The sequence below is a fragment of the Drosophila takahashii genome, chromosome 2L (genome assembly GCF_030179915.1).
Source record: "Drosophila takahashii strain IR98-3 E-12201 chromosome 2L, DtakHiC1v2, whole genome shotgun sequence".
Taxonomy (NCBI): domain Eukaryota; kingdom Metazoa; phylum Arthropoda; class Insecta; order Diptera; family Drosophilidae; genus Drosophila; species Drosophila takahashii.
In genome coordinates this window covers 28,306,750-28,320,128 of record NC_091678.1, presented here as the reverse complement: position 1 = coordinate 28,320,128, position 13,379 = coordinate 28,306,750, and the positions used below count along the sequence as shown (strand labels likewise).

Sequence of the window (13,379 nt, the reverse complement as noted above, 5' to 3'; positions counted from 1 at the left end):
ACTACAGAGGAATATCCTTCCTCGTCAGTGTCCAAAAAATCTTTACGTCGATACTATTAGAGAGAATATCCAAGTACGTAGAGCGAAACAAAATTCTAAGCGAGTACCAAGCCGGTTTCAGGAAAGTCTACTCGATAGTAGATAGCATTTTTACATTAACATCTACTGCAGCGGAGTTCTATAAAAAAAAGAAAAAAATGTACCTGTTTTTTATTGATTTTAAAGCAGCTTTCGACACGATCGACAGGAGGGCATTAATCCTAAAGCTGAGTAACCGAGGGATCTCAATCAAAATGCTCTAAGTAATTCAAAATCATTATTCAGAGAACCGCACAGCCGTATGGGATGGAAAAACCCTCTCTGAATGGTTTGAGACAAACACCGGAGTTAAGCAAGGATGTCTGCTTAGTCCCTTACGTTTCTCCTTATTCGTTGATGACATCACAGAAGGCCTACCGGGAGGAGTCTTATTTGCAGACCATCAGATTAAAGTGCTCATGTACGCAGACGACATGGTGATGCTGGCAGACAGTCCCGAAACGCTGCAAAATATGATCAATTACACCCACGCCTACTGTACCAACTGGAATCTCCAAATTAACCTGGACAAGTCCAAAGTTATGTGCATCAAAGATCCCAGGGGACGCCTGGCCAGAGATGAAAGATGGACGTTGAATGGTACCGAAATTGAAGTAGTAAAAGAGTACAAATATCTGGGAACGGTCTTATCATCAAACATGAGCTTCAAAAAACATCTGCAACAAAAGCTAAAGGATGCCAAAGTTGCACGGAACAGTACTTGGAGTTCTTTCCTGGCAAAGCAAGAAGTCAAGAGTAGCATTAAATACAAGTTATATAAAGCCACAGCAAAAGCCATAATGTGTAATTCTGCCGAAGTCTGGGGACACACGTATTGCGAAGAAGTAGAAAAATTGCTAACTTTTCTCTTAAAAAGACTCTTTAGGTTGGCATCGAACACACCAAATTACGCAATTACGCTAGAAACAGGACTAGCCCCCCTCTTTTGCAGTACACTGAATAGTCACTTCAGCTACATCAGAAAAGTGATGTCCTTTAACGACAGGAGGCTTCCAAAAATTGTGGCATCACACATGCTACAAAGCAAATCGCAGTGCTTTCAAGAGTGGTGTCATTTAGCAAGCAGTGTTAACGTGCAATTCGACTGGGACGATCAGACCACTTGGAAGGACAGTCACCAGAACATACTCGAGGCGATAAACATCCAAGTGAGGCAACGAGCAGAAGAACAAGCAAGGCAAAGTGAGAGCCGAGAGCACTACAGAACGCTTGAGTACAATCTAGGCACGAAAAACTATTTTAGCGACCACTAGAGTGGAGATACTACGACTAAACTACGCGCCACATAGACGAGCCCAATCGGAGGAATGCACACTCTGTAACCGAAGAGAACGGGAAGACCGATTATACTGGGAAAAAGACGAGTTAGGCTACGTGGAATTCCAAAACATACTAAATGGAGAAAATTGGCCGAATCATCTTTGATAAATCGATATAGGAGGCACCTTTGCATGCATGGGCGCTTTTCATTCGAACGATCTGGTATCTGGGGAAGACCCGGGAAGCCAGGTGTATTAGAATGGGAAGTCATCTGTATATGCACGGTGATCACCTGACGGTTTTAAAACCATGCTGATTAAAATATTATATCTTTTTTTAAAAAATGTCTTTATGTCAGAAAGTAATTTTTATATATGTATTATGTCAACCCCCAATATTTTTTATTAAATAAAAGATCTACTACTACTACTAATAAAAAAAATATTCTGAATATTTTTAGGGGGTTGACTATAATGGGGAGGTGGTGGGTTGGTGGTGTTTTTCAACCGTAAGGTTTTTTAAAGAAGTGGAAAAATCCGAAACTCTATTTGTGCAAAGGGAGTATATATTATAATTTTCAAGGCCCTAGCTTTAAAACAAGATAGAACGCTATAGTCGGGTGCCCCGACTATCAGATACCCGTTACTCAGCTAAAGAGAGTGCGAAGGAGATGGAGATAAAAGCTTTAATTTAAAAAATTTCTTCTACATTTCGATAGGTATTTTTCAGAGCTTGCAAATAACTGTTAACCGATTTTCCTAAGGCAGTTTAATCCTATCCTAATTTAATCCTATTAATTTACAAATCGCAAAAATGTTAAATTTCCTATTACTTTACATTAATTTTTCGATCGTTTCTATGGCAGCTATATGATATAGTAGTTCGATCTTTGTAAAATTAAAATCGAAATTCGGAAATATTTAAAAATAGTCATATCCCAGTAGAAGAGAATGTAATAAAAATCAACAAAGATATAATTTGTTTTCCTATCAATTTCCATTTAATTTTTCGACCGTTCCTATGGCAGCTATATGATATAGTGATCCGATTTTTAAAATATTTAGTTCGAAATTCAGAAATATATAAAAAATAATATTCCCAAGAGTAGAAGGTAATTCTTGAAAAAACACCGAAGCTAGAATTTTTGAACGTTTTTTTTTCCGATCGTTCCTATCCGGTCGGTTCCGACATATATACTACCTGCAATAGAAAGAAGACTTTTGGGAAAGTTTCATCCCGATAGCTTAAAAACTGAGAGACTAGTTTGCGTAGAAACAGACGGACGGACAGACGGACGGACAGACGGACAGAAGGATAGACGGACAGACGGACATGGCTAGATCGACTCGTCTTGTGATGCTGATCAAGAATATATAGACTTTATGGGGTCGGAAACGTCTCCTTCACTGCGTTGCAAACTTCTGACTGAAATCATAATACCCTCTGCAAGGGTATAAAAATGGCTCAAAGTATTCCAACCAAGCCTATTCCTACAAAATGGATCGCGCGTTCCTTCAAATCTTTCGAAATATTTTGAATAGTTAGGAATTGATTTAAAGCTACATAAACAAAATTTGAAACTGCTAAAGGAGGTTTAACCTGTTAAAAAGCTCTAATATTTCTTGCAGCTTAAAAGATTCGCTTCTTATTACGTGGATTTGGTTATTAATTACTACATAAGAAGGATATGCCAAAAGTGGAGTTTTGGGGTCGTAAATTATTATATAAGCAATGTTACGACTGAAGCATTACTGAACAGGTCACACATACACACTCATACATTCACAAAAGACCGTTTTCCTTTACAGACCGAGCAAAGTAGTCAGTAGAAACCGAAACCGAAATAACTCTGAAAAAAAGGGTTTTGGTCTGAGCGTAACATCTGTTAAGCAAAAACCCTTTTAAGGGGTTAGCTCACTCCCAGTTGTCATAGGGTTTTTGTGACAGGTTTTTTCCTAACACTTTGAAAAGGTTGACCAAAACTTGCAAGCTCTGGTATTTTTAAACACCACAAAACTGCATTTTTACTTTTCCGAAATATTGAATTTTTTAAAATTGTATATAAGCGATTGTGGGCGTTAGAGGGGGCGTGGCACCCTTTTGAAACAAATTTGCGCTGCGTAGAAACTCCTAGAATCTGCATGCAAAATTTCAATCTTCTAGCTTTTATAGTTTCCGAGATCTCAGCGTTCATACGGACAGACAGACAGACGGACAGACGGACATGGCTATATCGACTCGGCTAGTGACCCTGATCAAGAATATATATACTTTATAGGGTCGGAAATGCTTCCTTCTATCTGTTACATACTTTTGCACGAATACAATATAACCTTTTACTCTACACACAAAAAAAAACTGTGTAAAATTAACATAAAAAAATAGTATTTCACTATTTTCTGAATTTTTCATGTATTTTGTTGTTTTATTTTTTGGGTCATTGAATAGTATTTAACAATTAAAATAGTAGAAAACCTATTTACGAAATTTGCATGTATTTTGTTGTTATATTCATTTGGAAAGTTAATAGTAACGTCTCAATTAATATCGTAGCAAAACTATTTTATTTGTTTGCGTGTATTTCGTTGTTTTATTTTTTTGGGCATTAAATAGTAACACCACAATTAATATCGTAACACAACTATTTTTTTCCTTCATATATTTTGCTGTTTTAAAATTACGATTATAAATTGTATGTCAACTATTATTCTGGACTTAGGGTGGTTAGAGCATCCGACTCATAATCTCTGGGTCGTGAGTTCAAATCCCGCTTTTGCAGATGATGTTTTTCTTTTTTTTGTTTTGTTAAATGTTGATTTCAAGTCTATAGATTATCCTCTAAGAAAATCATTCTTCTGTGGCCTAGTGGTTTGAGTGCTCGACTCCGATGGTTGCGGCCCCGGTTCGATTCCCAGCGGAGGCAAAAAACCTGATTTGTAAGTTTAAGTATCTGTGAAATGTAAGTGTCTATAAATAACTTCCATATAAATTTACATAACAAATTAAATTAAAAATAAAAAAGTTAAAAACATAAATTAAAAAAAACAACAATTTTTTTCGGGTTATATACTATTTTGTAGGTCATCTACTATTTTATAGGTAATCTACTATTTTTTGGTGAATTTTCTATTTTTTATGGGTTGGGACAGTTTTCACTATTAAATGGTTGATTTTACATAGTTTTTTTTTCTGTGTACTACATGTATCCACATTTTCTGCGACTCTCATAAGGGTTAAGGCAAAAAAATTGAAAAATAACCGTTAAACATAACTTTTATCCATAAAAGTTAAACTTTTACGCTCCCTGATTCAGACTGAAGTTTGAATGTTGATCTATGAATTAATTCATTAAATGGGAAATACTCCATGGCCAGGGGCGTAGACATTTGCTCTATTGAGATAAATATATTTAATATACATTTTTTCGACATTCTATTACATATAGAATTGGGTTCATAATTGGACGAAGGATGGCAGGCAAACAAAAGTACGAACAAGAAAACGGGCTTCAGACTCCTTTTTTTGTCAAAAATTATGAAATACAACACCTAAACAGACCCTAAAACCGCGAATAGAAAATTATCGATACAAAAGAACAAAAATGTCTTATGTTTTGATTTGATGGTTAAACGATTGTTGCTGTTGGCTAAACAACTCCAGTTCTCAATCCAAGATACATAGCTAGCGTCAATAAGGGCTTCGAAAGGAAAGGCAAAAATTTCCGCACTGGGTGCAATTACAATTGCACAATGCAATAAATTTTTTGTAATAGAGTAACCCTATTGCCGCATTTTTTCATGTGTTTTTGGTACCGGAAATTCATGCCAGAACTGTCTACAAAAAATACGTATACTCTTTTTGCAACTGAAGAGACTCCTCTACGGCTAAAGAATTCAAATTGCAGTTTGGTTTTCAATCAAACCCCATCGCCAGGCCCGCTTTGTGCAAGATTTATTGAACTGCTGCTAAGCTAAGTTTAAAAATCTTGATTTGTGAACAGCGTTTAAAAATTAAATAAAAATAGGTAATACTGTAGGGGAGAGGTCTGTAGGTTGGTACACCTTTTGTTTTTAATCTGCCATTTCGACATTTACTTATGAATTTGGTAGGGGAGTGTAGGGTAAGGTGACGAACGATTCGTTTTTTGAATGTAACTTTTGTAAAAATCAATATTTTTCAAAAGTGTAAACGCAGAAAGTTGCTTACATCTACTGAGCATATCCCTGTAAAATTCGAAATTCGAAATTCCAATGCAGCTAAATCCCACAGCGTTTGGCGTGAACCCTACTTTTTTTGCACTTTCAAAAGTTGTAGGGTAATGTGACGAACGATTTGTTCTTTAATGTAACTTCTCCAAAAATCAATATTTTTTAAAAGTGTAAAAGCAGAAAGTTGCTTACATTTACTGAGCATATTTCTAAAAAAATTTGGATTCGAAATTTCAACGTAGCCAAATCCCACAGCGTTTGGTGTAAACCATCCTTTTTACAAACAAAAAAATACATTTTTTTATATATTATTTACGGAAAGGTTATTTTCGATACGGAAAAGAAAAAAGTAATAAGATAATACCCAAACTTACAAAAAAAAAATGGTCAAAGTGCAAATTTTTTTTTAAATTAAATTAAATTGACGTCACTATTAAAAACAACAATAAAACTGCAGCAGTAAATGTTATCTGGTATTATTATATTTTTTTTACAAATAATCAACGATAACAGTTAAAATTCTTGAATAAAAAAAGTTCGTCACAATACCCTACAAAAAGTTCGTCACGATACCCTACAAGGTAGACTTGGAGCAAAAACGGTGTCACTCTCAAACGGCGCAAAAGAAAAAAACGCGAGGTACCAAAAACTGTTGATAAAGATCTCATGTATACGTGCATATATTTGCCTGATTTTATTTTCCACTCATCTTTGCTCTGGCACTGCTGAAACACAAGTAAATTGAATGGGTTTGCTAGTTTGCGCACCACATTTTTAGCGAAAATTACCTCACGAACAAATTACGGGACTTCTTATTAATATTACTGTAAATACATTGTCGACACGATAAGGGGAGACGACTACATTTATTTGGAATTTTTGTCGTGACGTCATATATGAGATTCGACGAGTTCGTCACATTACCCTACTCGTCAAATTACCCTACACTCCCCTACTGATCGAAAGGTTAGTCTATTAGCTTAATGAAAAACAAAAAAATATATTTTTTTTCCTTAGGGAAAACTGAAAATTTATTTTTTTTGAAAAGTGCCAAAAAACGACATTTTGAAAAAGAGGTCTGTAAGTTGAGACACTTTTAAAAGTCAATAATACTCACACAAAAAGTACTCCAAACTATAAGGAACTATTTATTTATGTTAACTTAATCAATTTTAGTTCGTCCTAAATTATTTCTTATTTATTTTTTAAGAACTTAGACCAAATAACAATTAAAATCACTTTTCTCCTAATATCAAAGAAATGTACTAGGCAGAAAGCGACCTCTGTTGGCCTAAGGCCTTTTTGTTTGAAAAACGGGTGTCTCAACTTACACGCTCAAAGTGTCTCAACTTACACAAAATGGGATGTTTCGGGAAAAAATTAATAACTTTTGTTCTGACTGTCACATTAAGCTGATTCTTTTTTGAATTAGTTAACAGTTAATATACTAATGTTTTAAATCTCTTACCAAGTTAATTTAAGGACGTTATTAATTTTAAATGGAATTTTGAAAAAAGTAGACCAAAACTTTTTTGGTGCAAAATGGTACACGACTCTCACAGCTTTAATCTGGCTACAGCCTGGCTTATAATGTTTTCCCCAAAAGTTTTGTCACTAAAAAGGACTAAAAAAAAAAATAAAAACAATTTTTTCAGTGGATAAGTTTTGAGAAAATTGAGTGTCTCAACTTACAGACCGACTGAACCTACAGACCTCTCCCCTACATTAGCGGGCTCACCCCCGAAATTCGCGAAAAAATTATCCTCGATGGACGCGATTTCTTAAGAATTTACGTGCAAAAAGAGCTTGGTGGTCTCTCTGGTAATTGAATTTCAAAGTTCCCGGGTTTGCTATAAAAAACAAGGTTGCTTTTCTCATATTTTCAATCAAAGTAATTACGTTTTAATGAGTTCCTATAAAATTAATATATTGTTTAAATGAGTTCCTATATAATTTTTAAATTTTTTAAATGAGTTTCTATAAAAAAAAATGTAGAATTTTTTAATTTAAATAGTTTTTATGAACACTTTTCCGCATTACCATTGAGGTAAAGTTCCAGGTTTTCTTTAATAACCTTTTATGGCCTAGAAATCTCTCTGCTAAAGTATTCCCGAATTGGAAGTATTTGAAAGTAGTGCATTTACAAAATAAAGTAAAAGAAAGACTGCGCCGAAGGCAAAAAAATTTAAGAAAAAATCGCCCGCTAATATATAGAATTACCTTTTTATAGTATTATTTATAGTATTATTAATATATAGTATTACCCGCACTTTAACTTTCTTATTAAAGCCTAGTACTCAGTACGACGAAAACTGCTAGCTAAGCATAGGAGTAAGCGAGAGGCAAATAGGTAGCTAAAGCCCTTAGCCGGGGACTTTTTCCCACCTCGGTACTCAGTTGAGCTAAGGAAATAGTAAGAAAATACCACTAAAATACTAGATTTAGCGGATGAATTCTGATGAACGCCTTTAGCCGCGGCCCAAAGAATAAAAAATTTGATCTTTGGCTGTGTTTGTGCAGAAGCGGTGTGCCAATAACATATTATAAATAGAATGAAAACCCCAAAAACCAATGGAAAACTGCCTGTAGGAGTTGTAGCAATACATATCCTCATTCCAACAGCAAATTTAAAGCTTGCGACCTAGGTCGGCTAATCATTTTGTAATATTTCAAAATTGGCGCCAGTTAATTTGCTTGCTGAGAGTAAGACCATTCTACATGCATTGCGGATGAACTCCGAAAACTTCGGTCACCCTAAAATATTAATATTTTTCGACTAGTAAAACTCTTAGGCTTTAAGCCTAGTACTCAGTACGACGAAAACTGCTAGCTAAGCATAGGAGTAAGCGAGAGGCAAATAGGTAGCTAAAGCCTTTAGCCGGGGACTTTTTTCACCGCGGTACTCAGTTCAGCTAAGGAAATGGTAAGGAAATACCAAAAAAATACTAGATTTAGCGGATGAATTCCGATGAACGCCTTTAGCCGCGGCCCAAAGAATAAAAAATTTGATCTTTGGCTGTGTTTGTGCAGAAGCGGTTTGCCAATAACAATGTATAAATGGAAGGAAAACCACAAAAACCAATGGAAAACTGCCTGTAGGAGTTGCTGCAATACATATCGCCATTCCAACAGGGAATTTAAAGCTTGCGACCCAGGTCGGCTCAACGTTTTGTAATATTTTAAAATTGGCGCCAGTTGATTTGTTTGCTGAGAGTAAGACCATGCTACATGAACTCCGAAAACTTCGGTCACACTAAATGATTAATATTTTTCGACTAGTGAAACTCTTAGCCGAACTGAGTACTAGGCTTAAGGCATTTTTCGGTATTTTTGTGTATTTTCGATTGGCAACGCGATAGGCGGACGTGAGGTGTTTCCATTGGCAAACGCGTCTGAAAACAGCTGTTCTGCTATTGTCATTTGCGAGCTGAAGTAAACAATGAATTAAAATAATTTGTTACTGATAATTGCAGAACAGTATTGAACAGCGTGGAAACATTGCACTATGTGGCATTTGACCACTTTTGTTGGCCAAAATTAATAGCTCGGTTAATTCAAAAGATATTAACTTGAAACTTTACCAGTCGTTATTTTTAATCATATAGCTGCCATAGAAACGATCAAATTAAATTTGCTGTTTTTGGAGATAAATGCACATAACTTTAGAAATGGCAATTATGTAAGTTTTTAAAACAATATTAAAAGTTTCGTACAAATCGGACGACTATTTCCTAACGGTCTAATAAAAAAACGACAAAGGAAAGAATTTACTCTACATTTCTACGACTTTTTGTTGAAGTTGTAGCGGAACTTTCGTTTTAAAGCCGCTAAAGTCCACTTAAGTTAGTCAATGACAAAGCTAAGTATTTTTACTCTATTTTGATAATAATTTAAAGCCAGAAAAGTCCTTACTTCCTTGCCACCAATGCAAACGATGGGTGTGTGAAATTTGAGGTTATGGTCTAAAAAATTAAATTACAGAAAATGTGGCAAAAAGTGGCGATTCTGACCATATACATTTTAACAACAATTAAATAATCTACAAATCGCAATAGGTTCCAGAAGTGGACTCCGCTGGACTCACTTTGTTGCTCTATTTGAAATTTAGTTTTCTTTCACAAATGTACTTGTCAGACCTCTCCCTTTAACACTCATTTATAAGAAAAGCCCGTCTGATTTTTGTAGTCTAACCCCACAACTACTTAGTACATAGCATAATCCTTTAAATCCAATCCAAATTGTTTACTTAGATTGCTTAAAAACTCAAATTTAAAGCAACTTAAAACGTCAAGAAAAAAAAGCATTTCGAACAGCTGATTTAACAGCTTCTACCTTAACAGAGGCGACCTCTATCGTATTTCTGTAAACGTAACATTGTTAAATTGTCTTCTGTTAACACATCCTCAAACAACATTTTTGGTTTTAACGACTTTTAAAAAATGGGTTTTGGCCAACCAAGGTGGTCTAATGCCCCATAGTGCATTGCTGCAATGATGAAAGCAATAACAACATCCCACGTTACGCTGCTTGAGCATTTATTACGCCAGAAAGCAAAAGGATCTGCTGTAGAAGGCGTTCATATGTATAGATCTGAACAGTCATTTAAATAAATCTTTAACACGACCCGCGACAGCAGTAGCTTCTGCGGCGGCACTTCACTGAACAGAATCTGAGACGGAGCAGAAACGCCTACAAGGATATTGTGCGCAAGAAAGAGGGAGATGTGCCCTTTTCCAGCAGTCGCCTGTCAACGTGTCATTTGAATATGGAATGGCCATATACGGTCAAAGCAGATTTTGCACCTGCGCACAAATGCGACCTGGAGGTCGCCTTAATGGACGAATGGCGCACGCGAAGCAAACGTCAAGATCATGGAAACGGGGAAGCCTATGTGGCTGCGCTGCAACGACCAATATTTCGCTTCCGATCCTTTCTAGCCGAGCCATTCCATTGGATAAACGAACTGCTACTGCCCTTTATGCGCTTGGATCATACTCGGATTAGTGAACTATTGCCAGATCATTTGGCATATACATATGATATATACGAAATAAAGTTAATGTAAATATCAACAATAAATGGTTTTAATATTACCCGCTTCTTATCAGCCTCTCATCAGTTTCGGGTGCAGAAATTTAATGGCGAAATCGCAATTAATTTAAGAACAATTTTGAAGAGCAAACTAGGAAAAAACACCATTGATTTAAGAAAAACGAGGACGGATGCTAACCTCGGCAAGATGAAGTTTTAATACCCTTGCAGATTTCACGAATTAAAATTTGACTACAATAGCAACATGAATTAATAAACAAAATATTTCATAATAAAAAAAATTAAATTTTAAAATTTTCCACCCTTTTGTTCCAATGGGGGCTATAGGATATAGACGTTCGATCGGAACGCGCTTTTACCCTGATCAAGGTATGCACAAAAAAATACGATTTGGAAAGATTCACGTCAATAACTTTAACACTGCCCGAAAAATCTTCAGTTTTTGCAAGTTATATCCGATTGTTCCTATGGGAGCTATAGGACATAGACGTCCGATCGGGTCCATTTTCAAACTTGACATGTTTTAGGATGACTGTGAAAGTTTTAAGACGGTAGTTTTTAAACTGAGCTCGCAAACGGTATTGAAACAGACACATGGCTATATCGACTCCCCTATTGAACCTGATCAATATATATATATATATATATATATATATATACTTTATGGGGTTGGAAACGTCTCCTTCACTGCGTTACAAACTTCTGACCAAAATTATAATACCCTCTGTAAGGGTATAAAAATCATTTTTCTAAATTTAAGAAAAGTTTTTAATAATATTCTGTTTCTATGGTCTTTTTTCATAGATACATAGATTCAAGAAAACAATTTCTAAAATTCAGAAAGTTTCATTTTATGGCCATTTTCAAAAAGTTAGAAAAAAAACTTTTTGAGTGTATTCCTAAGGGAAGGGTAGATCTTGCACAAAAAAAATCGATTATTTTTAAATTTTTTTCTCGTAGATTGACATTTTAACAACATATTATTATTATTGACATATACAACAAAAGTTTTAAGTCTATCGGAAAAAACTTTAGAATTTATGCTAAAATTAGTACCCTAACCTCTAAGACTTTAGGTACGTAATGGCACGTTTCGAAAGTCCGTGTTCATCGGCATTTCTTAACGGCTTAACCGATCGTTTTCAAATTTGTCGCATATTTTTCTGCATAAAAAAAACCCGCCCCCTGGGAAGCGTTTTTTTTTAATTTTTTAACTTTAAATAATTTTTTTTAAGCCGAAAGTTACATTTTGTAGGTGAAAAACGCATTTTTGACTTTGGAATCTCGAAAAAAATTGTTAAAAATAAAAAATTAAAAAAAGGGCTTCCCACGGGGCGGGTTTTTTTAATTCTTAAGTGAAATGTAGAAACCAAATGGAAATCCGTTTCTATTTCTATTTCTTCAGAAATGAAACTTACCCAAATTAGATCAGCTCCTCTTGTTCTCCACTTTTGGAAAAATTTTGTGTTCTTCAGAAATGTTTCTTTGAAGCACAGAAAAAATCGCCTTACATCTTAGAAAATCGCCCCAATCGGTAGCCTAGGGGTCTAAAGCGAGCGGATTATTTGTTTTTGCGCTTATATTCGGAAGTGTGTGTTCAATCCCACGCAAAGGTGGACATTTTTTGCGTCATTTTAATTTTTCTAAACTCAATAATATGTATATTTTAATACAAAATAAGATTTGGGTAATCTAACACTCACATAAATGGCTAAACAAGAGTATAAACTCTGAGCCCAAGGCAACAAAATGTGAAAGTACTTTGTACAGCGCCTCACGTGATGACTTCCTGGCGCAGCTAGTAGAGTTTTTGACTGCAAACTGTGAGGTAAGGGGTTCGATTCCCACGAGCGACCAAGATGTTTTTCTCAAGATGGTAAGTTATTTGATTTTTATATTTATCATTTGTAAGTAATATAATATTTTGCTGTTGTTGTTTCAGTTATAATATTATATGCGTTCCTGCTACTCAGGTCTCCGTAGAACGCTCTTTTTCGGCCCTGAAATTAGTGCTGTCGAATTAAAGATGCAATCTCTTGTCGGAATCAATCAAATAACTTATGTTTCTAAAATTAAAAAAATAGATCTCGGATTATATGTGATTTAGAATGCAATTTACTTAACCCGTTTTTGTAATTATATGTCGTCTGTTATGCACCCTTGCTTAACTTTAATTTTTTTATCCCATTTGGTACATTATAAAAAATATTCTAGAGGCATATGGCATATCAACAGAAAGGTATTCAATCGTAGATAACATACATTTAAATTTTAAACCAATGCACCCCTCAGTTCAAGAATTATTTCAATTCAATTTTTATTTTTAATTTTTATTATAAAAATCAACAAATAAGAGTTATTTGTCAACTTTTATAATAAAAATTGGAGAATAAGAGTTATATGTCAATTTTTTGGAATAGGTTAACTCTTATTTACGATCCCTGCTAAAAATCGAAAATTTGGAACTTTGACCACGGATTTATAAAAACTTGGACGTGTTGGAAAGTGTTCAAGTATGAGGTAGTAATCTACAGCTAAAATTCTTTCAGGTTTTGTAGCGTTTATTCTTGGGCCAAGAAAAAGTCTTGATTTTGTCGGCCTGTGTATTTGGTATGCAAATTTGTGGAATATCTTAATATCTTTCAGAAAAATATTTAAAAAAAAAATTTAATTTAAAATGAAGTATTTTTTAAGAAAATTTAAAATTAAAACAAGAAAGGAAGCTACCTTCGGCCAGCCGAAGCTTATATACCCTTGCAG

At 34.8% G+C, this 13,379-nt stretch overlaps 1 protein-coding gene across 2 annotated transcripts in view; it reads right to left on the bottom strand.

Moving 5' to 3' along the window:
- Nucleotides 1-12,642, bottom strand: part of LOC138912040 (uncharacterized) — a 189,583-nt gene extending 176,941 nt beyond the window's left edge. The window contains exons 1-2 of one of the 2 annotated variants that reach the window (XR_011417678.1): nt 12,323-12,642; nt 12,038-12,262 (exon numbers count right to left, since the gene is read on the bottom strand). The gene's annotated coding sequence lies outside the window, so the exon portion shown is untranslated. The remainder of the gene's footprint in view (nt 1-12,037; nt 12,263-12,322) is intronic. The other variant, XR_011417680.1, reaches the window with a different exon arrangement.
- Between the last annotated feature and the right edge of the window lie 737 nt (nt 12,643-13,379).